Below are 12,659 nucleotides of genomic sequence, written 5' to 3'. Positions count from 1 at the left end.
GAAGAAAGAGAGAGGGAGACAGAGGAATGGGGGGAGGGACAAAAAAAAGGGAAGGGGAGAAGGAGGGGAAGGGAAGGAGGTGAAGAAGGGGGAGGGAACCACGCTTCTAGGAGAGAAGGTACATTCAGAAGCCAAAGGCCTGCTTGTGGAAGGCAACCTGTTCTGAGCCTTTCTGATAGAGAAATGAAGGGCCTCACTGGGCACAGCCTAGAAGGGAGAGATTTGAGCAAAACCAATGACATGTCTTTGCCTAATAAAGTGTTCCAGTTACCCATTGCTGCAAAACGACTGACAAATTAGTAATCATTTATTTTGCTTACAAGGAAGGAAGGAAGGAGACCCTGAAATAGGAGGAAAGAAGCAGAGCTTCCCCTAGATTGCAAGCGTGGCCATGGCCCCTCAAACCACCGCATCTGGATGCCAAGGGAAAAGATAACATCGACAGAGACCATAAGGGGCAGACCTCATGCAAGTGCTCATTCAAGCTTCATGAAGGTGGAACATTGGTTGGGACCTTAGAGCAGCTGTCTTCCTCTCTTCAATTGGACTCCTCCCTTAAGTTATTACCTGGTAGCTCTGAGAGCAAAACCTTGTTCCCACATAAAAACAATATTTAAATTGTGACTAATTATAGCAGCAGGAAAAACGAAATTGGAATTATAACATGGATTTTTTAATTAATTTTTTTCTGAAAATAAAAACAGTAAGTGAAGATCTGCATTGAAAAAGGGCTTCCCCATTGGGCTTGCACATTGTGTGTGTGTGTGTGTGTGTGTGTGTGTGTGTGTGTGTGTGCATTTGAAGAATTTGACGGGATACTTGTTTCTTTAGGTCTACGAAGCTGGACAGACAGTGATATCATGACTTAGGGATTTCTGATGAGAATATTTCAATGCCATCTGCAAATAAACTTTCATTTTATTGTGTAGGAAATGAGTTTTAGATTAGAAATTAATTACAAACCTGCCAAGTTAGTGTTTTCACACAGCTGTGCCTTTGTGGCAGACAGAAAGAATGTTTATTTAAAAAGGAATGACCCTACCACCTCATTCAAGATGGATGACTGAAAAAAAGTGGGGTTTTTTTTTCCTTCTCCAACTAAAACCTTCATTTAATAACAAAAAAAAGAGAAAACTTCTAAAAACCGAACACAAAAGTAAATTCATGAGAATGTTGGAAGAATGGTCTACCGGCAGACCACAAATGTAAATAGTTTTCGGAAGGCATAAAGCAAATGGGAACAAAATGATAATGAAATTCAAGTCAGCTGAAGAATCTAAGAACTCCATGAAGGCAACAGAGATAATTTTCAAAAAAAAAAAAATGATTTTTCAAGCAAAACTGTGAAATAATCCCCAAACTGGCAGGATGGAGCTACAAGGAGTAGGTCATATGCAATGCGAAGGCGGATGATAAGAGGGTATGGCCGCTGAGCCAACACCACCACATTGCACCGCACCAATGACCCTAAGTGTTCTCTAAATGGAAGGACAAATCCAGTGTGTGAAGGGCCGTACTGCAGGGGTAGAAACCACCCTCTCCAGAGCGCAAATTACAAAGAAACTCCACTTGGTCATAAGCCCTACAAATCCCCTGAGTAATCACAAAAAAGAAACTTCTGGAATCCAAAGCTGCTTTGACTGCCAGGCAAATGTAATTATTCAGACTGAGGAAATACACTTGCAGTTATTAATTTCATTTAAACCAGACTCTCGTTATAAATGTGATCAAAACAGGAAAATAAAACATTGAAAACTCAAAATGTGAGAGATCTAACAATTATTATATAAGGAGTAGAAGAAAATTTCAACACGATTTTAATTAATATCCTCAGAGAGATTCCAAAGGACATAAAAACCACTGAAAAAGCATTGAAAAAAAGAAAAACAAGTGCTTGGTAATGTAAAATACAAATGATAAAATACAGACTTAATAGATGGACAGAGAGCAACTCAGAGCCAAAGACCAAACACTGAAGTAGAAGCAGGATCATAGGACAAAGAGTTACAGAGTATGAGAAAAATTAAACACCCGAAGAGATTTTTTTTAAATGTCAAACATGTTCTCTTCCCAGAGAAGAGAACAAAAAGAGAAGGCATACCCCGAGATAAGAAAAGAGGAAAATTTCTGAAAGCTAATAAAATGTTCAGACCTTGCAATGTCCAACAGCACAAAGAGTGAAAGAGGATCAACTTCAACACACACACACACACACACACACACTCCACATTTAAACACATGTTGGTAAATTACTGAAGCTAATAAGAAGAAAGAAAAGTACCTTAAAAATTTCCCAATTAGCCAGGGCACTTGGAGAAGAAAAAGAAATGAAGCATCCAGTTTGGAAAAAAATAAAACTATATTTGCAGATGACATGATATTGCATAAGGAAAATCCTAACGAGGGGCACCTGGGTGGCTCAGTCAGTTAAGCAGCTGACTCTTGGTTTTGGCTCAGGTCATGATCTCAGGGTCCTAGGATTGAGCTCCACATTGGGCTTCCCACTCAGCGGGGAGCCTTCTTCTCCCCTTTTCCCTCTCCCTCTGCTCCTCCTGCATGCTCTCTCAAATAAATAAATAAATTTTTTAAAAAAGAAAATCCTATTGAGTATACAAAAACACTTTTAGAGCTAACAAACAAGCTCAGCAACATTACAGGAGACAAAATCAACATGCAAAATCAACTACATTCATACACAACAATAAACAATCTGAAAATAAAATTAAGAAAAAATTCCATTTACAATAGTATTAAAAATATGGAGGAGTAAATTTACAAAAGTGGTACATGACTTATATACTGAAAACTAAATAAAACTGAAAACATGGAGAGACATCCCATATTCATGGATTGGAAGACTTAGTGGTGTTAAGATGGTAATACTCCCCAAATTGATCTGCAGATTCAATGCAATATCTATCAAAATTACATCTGCCTTTTTTTCTTTTGCATAAATGGGCAAGCCGATTCCAAAATTTGTATGAAAATTCAATTCTAGAATAGCCAAAGCAATCTCGAAATAGGAGTAACAAGTTGGGAAGACTCACAGCCTCTGATTTCAAAACTTAATACAAAATTATGTCATTAAAGACTGTGCTATGCTGACATAAGGATGAATGTAATAAAACCTAGAGTCCAGAAATAAATCCTGACAACAACAAAAAAATTAACATAAATACTTTTTAAAAATGTTTTATTTAAATTCAATTTAATTAACATATAGTGTATTATTAGTTTCAGGGATAGAATTCAGTGATTCATCAGTTGCATATAACACCCAGTGCTCATTACATCAAGTGCCCTCCTTAATGCCCATCACCCAGTTACCCCATCCTCCCACCTACCTCCCCTCTAGCAACCCTCAGTTTGTGTCCTATAGTTAAGAATCTCTTATGGTTTGCCTCCCTCTCTGTTTTTCTCTTATTTTATTTTTCCTTCCCTTCCCCATGTTCATCTGTTTTATTTCTTAAATTTCACATATGAGTAAAATCATATGGTATTTGTCTTTCTTTGGCTGACTTATTTTGCTTAGCATAACATCCTCTAGTTCCATCCATGTTGTTGCAAATGGCACAATTCCATTCTTGTTTTGATGGCTGAGTAATATTCCGTTATATATATCACATCTTCTCTATCCATTCATCTGCCGATGGGCGTCTGGGCTCTTTCCACATTTTGGTTATTGTGGACATTGCTGCTATAAACACTGGGGTGCATAAATATTGATTACATAAAATAGTAATGATAGTTTCGGGTTTAAATTTTTAGAGTTGAAATACACAACAGAAATAATAGCAAATCTTCACCCTCAACTCTATGTGGTCTTTCTAGTCTTCCTGTGATTGAGGGAGGCAGAGGGGCTGGAGAAGAGATTATTACTTAGAAAATGTGTTTGATTTGTTTTGCTTTTTAATCTGGAGAGGATTTTTGCTATTTTATGCATTTTCACTGATTATTCTCATTTTTGTCATTATGACAATTGGGAAGCAGCTTCTGTGTTTGGTTGGTTTGTTTTGGTTTGTGAGTTTCTTGCTTGTTTTTGGGAGTGAGCCTTCTTTATGAAGACACAAGTTTGTTGAGAGTGTGGATCTGACAACACAGCTACAGTCCTACTTGGTAAAGTGGCCATGAAGATTCCAACCCCACATTCCCAGGAAGGAAGGCACAGTGAACATGACACGTTTTGCCATTCTCATGGTCTTCATAGTATTTCAGAGGAAAAGGTCCTAACTTTAGATGGTTTCTTCCTGGCCATGTTGTAAGAGTCCACCCTCGTCTCAGCAGCGCCAAAGTGTGTCTCCACATGGGGTGAAGATGGGGCCCTTTTGAAAGTCAAGGTCAGACAGGGGGCAGCCAGCTCCTAGGTGCTTGCCAGCAAAGACCCGATTGATCAGGCTAAGTTTTTTCCTTATCTTAAATTTCCCTCTTAGCTTTTTGTGAATATTTGCTTCCTTTGGTAGCTCCACTTGTGGGTGGAAGGGGAGGACGTGGGTTTGACCCAGACGATCGGAAGGGCAGGAGACAGAAAGGCAAAAGCGCAAAGTGCAGCAAAAGACAACACCCAATGCTGTGTTTAAACTGTTTTTTAGTCATAAAAAAAAAACTTTGAAAATATGAAAAATGTTATTTTCCCTGCCCTGGGGAAAAAAATTGCATACATGCAAATACAGATTTTGTACACAGTTTCAAGGCATTTCTAGAATGTCCAGTGTCCATTTATGAACATGGATCTCAGGACCTCTGACTTTAACACTCCCAATAAAAAAGAATAAAATTATGAAAATTAAAACTATCATGGGAAAGTGAATAGAAATATGCATTTTTTTAATACACCAACCCACTTAAAAGCTCAACTTTTCAATGTCTTCCCAGACTCAGCAGTCAGCGTGTCAATGCCCTGCATTGTTCTTTCTCCACTTAAAGAACTGTCATCAACAATGCCTTTCATTCTTCCAGGTAGCATACCCACTGAAGCAAGACAGTGAAAAGAGAAAAGAAAAAAGGAAATCTCAGCACATTTGAGATCACGCACTTGATAAAACTGTTTTCTTAGCCAGACAAAGTGTGAAATTCTTTTCATGGATTCTAGTCTAAGTGATTTGATGAGATCATCATTCAGCTTGTTGCCCAGAGCTGCTCCCTGACTTTGAGCACTACCCCGAAAATGTTTCCTCCCATCCAACTTCTTGTCCACAGATGGAACAGGAAGATTAACTGAATTAGGTGTCTCTTGTTAGTCCCTTTGTTACTTGGCAAGACTATGAGCTCGTACATTTGGAAAAGTTTTGTGTTCGATTTTTTAAAAATATGGGTTATTTTATTGTCCTACTTTTTATGGGTTCAGGTTTTTTTTTTTCCTACTCACTTCCATCCCTTTGTAAATTCTATGTATCTCAATAATATAAAAGATCATCGTTTAAACATTCTTTACCACTAACTTCATTAATGCTCGAGAAAATGCCTCTAACTACATTTATTAGCATTTACTTTCACTCCCTAAAGGAGGATATAATAGACCCTAGGATTATGTCCTCTGAAAGATGAATCATTAATTAAGAAAAAATATTTTTCTCTGATTTTAGATTTTTCACTTCAAGCCTTAAGTTAATTCTTTCTGTACTGTTCAGTTAAGCTCCTGATTTGGAGAGAAGGGAGGGACATAGAGAGGGAAGAAAAAAACAAACCAAGCAGAATGATTAATCAAAGATCTGCTGTGTTTCAGGGAATATGTGAGAAAATGTCATTTTTCTCTCATTTTGCCCTCATGTCCATCCCGATGCAGAATTTGCAATCCAAATGGCCTCTACCTTGACCAGCCTATTAGTAAACTGGTCGTTGATGACATTGTTGCTGAGGCCCAGGTGGCTTATAGCTGTGACTCTGAAACCCCAGCTCCTCCCCCGTCCCACCGCCCTCGCTCCACCCCTGATGCTCCCAGCTTGTCCCCACCTGGCATCTGCGTCACAGCTCCAGCCCTGTTGAGTTGACCACCTTCTCCACGCCCTCTGAGGATTAAGTAGGAATGTGGTTCAGCTGCTGGGGGCCTCTGTCAAAATGGGGCTCTTCCCTCAGGATTCTGACTCCTGGCTTCCAAAGGCGTGACACACTCCAGCTGGAGAGCCACCGTGGACCCTTTAGCCCAGACCGTGCCCCGTCTTCCCAGACCCTCCCTCAACTCTCCCTTGTCCTTGTATCTATCTTCCAAACTGGAACACTTTAGAAAATGTAAGGGTCCATTATTAATGATTACGTGAAGACAACAGGCATAAATTGAAACTGCCCTTCGCAAACCAGGACCAATCGTTGTCCAAGAGCCATTCTGCTTTCCCCTGAGGACCAAAAAGTCTTTGTGAAACCTGTCTTCTTTTTCCTTTGGGTTGAGCTTGCTGTTCTTTTTCTAAAATCAGAATTAAACAGTTTCCTTGATGTTCCACCTTTCTTCTGTAAGTTAAGAATTTAATACTATAAACATACAGATGTTTAAATATATAACGTTTTCATCATTTTGGAGTCTTGTTATACAGTCCTCATGTGTACATCATTGCTGACAAGCAGTTGAGAAATATGGCCATTCTCTAATCTTTGGAAAAGTGGTTCTGGGTATGTGCATGACTACATTTTTAACTATGTTGAAGTCAATGACACCATTAATGAGAGGGTTGTGTGAAAATATTTTACTAAGATGGTCAACTTTTTCACATCGACTTTTTCTTATAATATTATTTTTAAGCCTTGAGTATTTTGTAGCTAAGACATTAGGTGTTTATGTTCAGTTCAGTTCAGAATCGTTTTCTCTTTTCCCACCCAAATGAAGGCTTCTACGCCTTTCTTAATCTCTAATCCTGGTTTTGCCTTTAAGCCTGCTTACACAGCTACATCGGATCTTTCCTGACTTACACCTGCTGGCGTATGACCTCCCACACGCTGCTCTGTGTCCTCAGGTTTAACCTGCGTCTTGCGAAGAGTAGATAGCTAGATACCTTCATGTAATCTACACAACTCTATCTTATAATTTGTGAGTGAAACCATATACCGTGATTGTGAATATATTTGAAATTATGTTTCTGATCTCATTTGGGTTTTTCTGTTTGTACTGCTTTTTGTGAGTTTCTTTATTTTCCCCCCTCCTGTCTTCTTTTGGATTATTATCTTAATTCTGTGTTTTCTTCATCATGTGTGAAATTATCTACTCTGTGTTAGCATGCATACTGAACTAACATATAAAGATACTATCTTTATCCTCATTCTGAGCCATATGGTTACCTTGGAGCACTGACTCTACCACTCCTTCCTTTTTTACGAATAATGCTGTTTTCTCTCCTTCCTTTATCCAAACAGACACACCATTACGTTGTTGTTTTACAGTCTTATTTGGACCTGTTCACATTTATTCATTTGCTTAATATTGTTTTTCTTCCTGAAGTATGTTCTTTAGAAATCCCTTTACTGAATCTTTAGTATTTCTCTGACCTATTATCTCTTGAATTTTTACTTACCTGGGTTGATAACCCTACTTTGTTATTTTCCCTCAGTGCTTTGAAGAAAATACTATGTTATTGCTTCTCCTGGTGTGCTGGGCAGGCAGCTCTCCCTCGAACTGTCATCTTTTGCAGGTAATTTGTCTTAATAACTTCTTTCAAATCTCTCTTTGTCTTGGATGCTTCAGAGTTTTACTGTAATGTATCAACGTATGGACATCTTTCTGGTTCCTACATGCAATTCGGTAAATCTGAGGATTAATGACTTTCATTACGGATAAATTTTATCCACTAACGTTACAAACGATGCCTGTAATCTTCCTTACTCTCTTCCTGGAAAGGCTGTCAGATCCATGTTAGACTTTCAAATCTCCTATCTCTTGACCACCTTCCCCATATCGCATGTCTTTCTTCTATATTCTCAGCAAACCCTTCAGAGTGGCCATCCCATTCTCTCTTTAGCTCTTCTAATCAGCTTAATCAACCATTGGGCATTTAATTCAGTTGTTATAGATATGTTTTATTTATCAAAGTTCTGTTTGGTTTTTGAAAATCTACTGAGAATTTTTATCAGTCTTTCATGCCTGGATCACTTTTTCTACTCCATTTTTTATTTCTTTTTACACAGTCATTCTATGTACGCCTGTATATTACAATATCTTAATTTCTTGTTAGTCTTATTCTGTTGTTTATAGTTTCTACTGGCTTCAGTTACGGCTGCTCCTCTAAACATGTTGTTGCATAATTTAGGATTATAAACACATAGCCAACTGATGTGAGTCAGTAGTAATCTCATGCTCATAGGATGAAGATGTTTTCTTCCAGACCGTCCTGCTTGCTTATACTGAAAGCCCCAGGGCATTGCCAACCTAGAAGTCATTTAAATTAATTCCTGGGTTGGAGTTGCCTAATCTGTGCAACTAAGGTAATTTTCCAAAGAAGAAAGACTTTTTTATTAATATATGAATTATCTACTTTTTACCGAAACTATGCAGACAAGGTTCCCTGTTGTCTCCTTTTCCAGACCTCAGTTCTATATTTTTAATAGCCCACCTTTCCCTAAATAGGTAGTTCATTACTAAGTGGGAGAGTTCAAATTCTTATCTTCTTCTTCCACAGGATCAAGGCCTTGTCTTGTATCTCCGTGTAGCTAACCTGAGAAGCGAAAGCATCAAAGCTTGTTTAACACCGTTTTCAGTGTTAAAAGTGTAAAAAATTAGTGCCCTAATTAGTTAAAAAGTGTAAAAATTAGTGCCCTAATTTTTGACCTCTGGGAATATCCCTTATTATATTTGTATATTTATACACTTGCTTACTTACATTTAGTGAACTTTACTGTACACTTAAAATTATATTTATTTTATCCAATAGTTCTAGATAGTCGGCATGGCAAGTATGTTCAGAACATTTAGTCTTACCATGGCATCAGAAACAGAAGTCTGAAATATAATATTTGTCCTAGGGACAGTTCTCTATGTTCTGTAAATTTCCTTTACCCTTCCAGATCTTTTACTTGGGAAATCATCGAGATCTAGAAGGGAAGACTTTTAGTGTAAAAAACGAAGGCCCTTGTCAGTTGCCATGAAAAGTCATAGTTCCTAATCTTTAGTAAAACCATTGAGAAACAGAAAGAGGACAGAAACTGAGTAAATTAATACTTTCCTGCCTCTGAGAAGAAAATCAGAGGCTGCCCTGAGAAAACTAAAGTCTCCAAGTGATGAATCGGTCCAAGTGCACGTTTAAGGCCACTATCGTGAACTTTGAAGTTGATTCCTTTCATCCACCTTCTTTTTTGTTCTTACTGCTTTTCCTGTTGCTCTGAGTGCAACCCCAGGGGTGGGGGGAGCCTTTCTACATCTAAATGAACTTGTTTCACCACTAATGCTGTATCCTACTGTGGCTTATCCAGTTTCTGGAAATGAGATTCCCTTTAACCATATTGAAAAAGTTGGTCTTCATGCTGTTGTCCCCCCCACACCTCATTTTTTGTCCACTGACTGACACAGTCCTTATCTCTATAACCTAGTAACTTGTGGTGGCCAGCACTGGACTGCTTACTTTCGGGGTGAAAGCAAGAGCTGAGTGGTCATTTTTCTCAGACCCTGAATTCTAACAATGGTAAGACACATTGGGCTATACCTACCATCTCATCTATAGAAATGCGGCTAAAATTATGTCCGGTCCTAGTACTCCCAATACAATGCAATACTTCCGTAATATGTGTATCAATGTGTTCCTTGATAGATTTTAAATTCATGCCTCTATTTCTAACATTATATTCTGAAAGGAGAACATTCCCTTCATTCTTCAGCAGCCCCTGTAAGACTCTCACCAGACCGCTGTGATTCTGTAGTCCAATTCTCCACAAAAATTAGCTCTGCTGTGGGGTAGATGGGCCATATGAGTTTAAAGGGTCATTGGACTGAGCCCATGTACTGACAGGTACCATGCACCTTAACAAGAGGAGTATACGCATTCAGACAAACCACATCCCACTTGTCAGGAATCAAATCCATCAAGAAGAGATGCCTCTCACTTGCACCAGGCAGCTCAGGAGTCTCCCAAAGGCTAGCAAGGATGAGGGGCAGTAATCCATCTTTCCTTCTACTAAAGTAAAAGAGAAAGAGAAAGAAAAGCAAAGAGTTCTGAATCTAGACAAACGTTTGTTCTAAAATCCTGATTTCTCAAAGGAAAAACACTTTTAAACATTTTACAGCATCATCTAGCATTATAATCCTATCCTTAACTTCAGTGACCCTCCAGCCAGAAAAGAAGACTTTGTGGAGAATATTCTAAGAAACCTATCAGTTCTAAAGATAGACATCCATTCACTTTGCTGTTAGTATGTCTTCTAGGAGGGTGGAATTTACCCTGGTGCGAAACATCCAACATCTGCCAGGCAACTTCTTCTAGGCCAAAGTAGAACATTGCTAAAACAGTTCATGCCAGCAGGTATGTCTACAAGCTCTCTGGTCCAGGTGACCTAAGATGAGCTGGAGATAGTGTCTAAAATTGCCAAAGATGAGGGGTGTCTGGATGGCTCAGTCAGTTAGGCATCTGCCTTCAGCTCAGGTCATGATCCTGGGGTCGAGCCCTGTGTTGGGCTCCCTGCTCAGTAGGGAACCTGCTTCCACCTCCCCCCGCCCCTCTCCCCTGCTTGTTCTCTCTCTCTCTCTCTATGAATAAAATCTTTAAATTAAAATAAAATAAAATAAAAAAGTAAAATAAAACTACCAACAATGAATTTGTAAGAACAGGGACAGCAAAGAATAGGAAGATAGAGAACGAGGAATTTTTTAACTTCACTGGGGAATCCATTTAAGCCGAGAATTTTTTGAACTGTCTCAATGTCTCAGGCATGAACTTCCCTTCCTTCTTTCCCGATGGCAGAATGAGACTAGCTTTTAAATTGCAAACACAGATGGAAATTTCCCAACACCTAGTTTCACTTGTTGAGTACTCAGCCAACAAACCCTTCACAAAGTTAGTAAGGTGCCATATCAAACAAAATTTGAAAGTGTCCATCCAAGACCTATTGAAATTTAAGTTTATTATAAATTTTCCAACCCTGAAGGAGAACCTCCTATGCCAGGCATAGATTCTATAATGAGTACATTTGGGGGGAAGAGTTGCTTGACAAATCAATCTGTTGAATTTGGTGGTGGAGGTCTAGATAGAAACCAGTTCTTCAAATAAAAATCAACAATTACCATTATTATATATAACAACTACTTTTGGGTAGAGCCTAGTTAGAGTTTGTTATGATGTAATATTGATTTAAATGTTTTAAGCAGAAAAAAATACTTTAATACATGATTTTCTCCTTTAGGAAACTGTATTACTTTATAGGCATGTAGAGCCAAAGTTTACTTAATTTGATCTCCAAAAATTCAATCATCTTCTACCCCAAGATTATAGACTGTTTGTTCATCCATTAAATAAGCCAGATTTTACACTTGAGAGTTCCTTGATATTTGTCCTACTCTAAAGCTGCTCCACTCTCAAAGTCTCCCGTGTTTCAATCTTTAAAATATCTTGTACAAGTCTTCCCATGAAAACAACTCACCATCATGAAGTCTTGCCATCCACTGACCTCCCCAGTTTCATTATCTTCTCCTTTCTTCAATGGATGGCAAGACTTCATGATGGTGATATTTCTTTTCTTCTTCAGGGTGGAATGGATGTCCCAATGTTACAGTCAATCTCTTATAAACCCATTTTCTTTCTTTGTCCCTCCAACAGCAGTGAATGTAACTACCATCTGCCTCCTGCACATCCACACTTGTACAACTGACAATTGCTGATAAAATCACATAAAAGGTGACCCAAAACCAGCCAAGAATCCAAATTCATTTCTCAACAGCATCAGTAAAATCACTCTTCTCTCTCTCTCTCTCTCTCTCTCTCTGGGGGTTGGGCTTATAATGGTTACACGTATAACCCTGCTTCAATAATTATTGATCCATGAGGAAACTTATTTAACTCCTTGGAAAGACTGTCTCATGTTTTCTTCCTCACTCCCCAAACTCTATGCTCCTGTTTCTGCTGGGTCTTTACCTAGTATTTCACAGAGATAATCCTCAGATAGGTTCTGATCTTCCTGTTTCCTCCTTTTTTACTCAAACTTTATATCTCTTCCTATGTGAAAGTAGAGGAAGTATCCTTTTTGCTAGTCAAGGATGAATCTACCCATCTTCAACTTTCCATGGACTTTCTTGGAGGGACCCCTTCTTTCTCTTGGACTCTCAATCTTTCTTATTACAGGGCCTTTGTCTTCACAGGCAAGCTCCAGTATCTACTATTAAATAAAATAAAGATAATAAGAAATCCTTTCCATTGCCTGACATTTTCCAGATACTCAGATTTCACTGCTCCTCTTAAGGACCACATTTCTTATCCCTGATGTACAATTTCCACTTGTTACTCAACTCATTTCAACCTTTATCTTCTCTCCTTATATCTCTGCCAAGACAATCTCAAGCTTTTCCTTAGTTTTAATTACCATCTGAAGGCTGATGAACCCCAAAATTATATTTCCAGTTCAAATTTCTTCTGAAATTTTAAGAATTTCATATCCAAATGATTATTAACTGAGAAAAGAAAGTGTTAAAAGATGTCACTGGCTCCCAAGCTTCTGCCAAAAAGTGACACTCATATTCCCACTCCCATTCATCAAGGCAG

This window comes from Ursus maritimus, unplaced genomic scaffold (assembly GCF_017311325.1).
Source record: "Ursus maritimus isolate PB19 unplaced genomic scaffold, ASM1731132v1 scaffold_10, whole genome shotgun sequence".
NCBI classification, from domain to species: Eukaryota; Metazoa; Chordata; class Mammalia; order Carnivora; family Ursidae; genus Ursus; species Ursus maritimus.
Note: the sequence above shows the minus strand (reverse complement) of the source record.